Raw genomic sequence first — 1,792 nt, 5'->3', positions numbered from 1 at the left:
AAAAAAAAAAATGAAACAAACAACAACAACAAAACCCACCAAAACTTCAACATCTCAAACCCCATTCTGGGCTTCTTAAGACTCAAGAATAGTTAAATGGATTAAGCCACACACCCTTCCCCCCCGCCGCCCCCCCCCCCCCACAACCATTTTAACACAGCCAAATAATGTCAAATATTCCTTGTGAATTCACCGTCATAACTGATCATTGTTTTCTAAACAGGAGTACACTCAATGTCTATTCTAGACCCAAGACTTCCAACCTGCTTAAGAAAGGTCTTAACCTTAGATAAAAGATCAGTCACTTTAAAAATATTCTTCATCCCTTTCCTCAAAAGACATCCTCCTCAATATTATCTAAACCATGATTTTTTCTATGTAAGTTCTTTGTGATGGAAAATATTAAAAACAAAAGAGCCACCTTGTATAAACAAGTAAAGAGGCAGAGGCTCAGTTAAGTGTATGCCTCCTTTATGCTTTGTCCTCCTAGAATTAGATACTAGGAATTGAACTAAGTCTTTACTTCTGTCTTTGAGCAACACTGTTTTGAATGACACTTAGACCACAATCAATATTTGGAATAAAGATTCAGCTTAAAATATAAAAATAATCTTAAATATGAACATTTATTCTTTTCAGGATAAACGATAATAGGAAAGTGGCTAACTTTTGCCCCTATATACTTTTTATCTACCCTTAAAAACATGAACCAAGAGGCAAATGAACAAAATTTGAAGTGCACACTTAGAAAATACTTCTGGTAAAACACATGTGAGAGCATTGATAATGAACATGTGTAACTAACATTTATCCAAGAGGAAAATAGAGAAAAAAAAAATTAAAAACATTTAAAGTTATACAATTTTTTTCCACTCAGAGAGCTTAAGTGAGATAATGCACATAAAGAACTTGGTACAGTGCTTAATTCATAGCAGTAAATGGATGGTCATTTCCACTGATTCATTCAACATGTATTTATTAGACACCAGGTATATGCCAGGCATTCTGTTGACTAATAGGAATACAACAGGAGCAAGATCCTTGTTGTCATGGAACCTAGTTTAGTAACAAGGAGAGAAAATTAAACAATTCCAAGAAAATATTGTAGAAGTGTGGGAGTACATGATCATTCTTAAAAATGGTGGTGAGGGAGGTAAGCCAGAGAAAGCTTCTTGGAGATAAATTTTAAGATTAGAAGTGCAGGGATAGGTAGAGGGCAGGAAACAAGGTTTAAGAGTGTTCTGGGCAGAGGAAACATAAAAATAGCCTTAGAATTTTTTCAGAGATTCAGATGGGCATATGCTTTTCTCATCTTCATTTTTAGTCATTTTCTTTATGTCTGGTTCTCACTTCCCTCTGTTTATACACATTTTTTCATTTTGCTAAATCATTCTTTACTTATTTGCTTGAATGCTTCCCCCTCAGCCTTCAGATTTCTCTTTGTACATTGCTTCTTCCGGGAGACTTTTTCTAAGAACGCTTCTCATCTCCTCTCCTCTCCTCCTCTTCTTTCACTTTCTTGGCCCTTAGCACACTTTATTCTCTGCTCAAATAAATTGTAACTTGTGAGCTTACCTTTGTATCCATGATATATAGCATAGTACTGTTACATAGTAGGTACTATGTAACAAACATAAATGTTTGTTGGAGACTATCTGATTTGCCAAATTGACTTAATGAGTGAGTGACTCACATACATACACAAACACACACATAGAAAGAAAAGAAAGAAAGAAAGAAAGAAAGAAAGAAAGAAAGAAAGAAAGAAAGAAAGAAAGAAAGAAAGAAAGGA

The sequence above is a fragment of the Pteropus alecto genome, unplaced genomic scaffold (genome assembly GCF_000325575.1).
Source record: "Pteropus alecto unplaced genomic scaffold, ASM32557v1 scaffold76, whole genome shotgun sequence".
NCBI classification, from domain to species: domain Eukaryota; kingdom Metazoa; phylum Chordata; class Mammalia; order Chiroptera; family Pteropodidae; genus Pteropus; species Pteropus alecto.
This window is presented reverse-complemented; position numbering follows the sequence as displayed.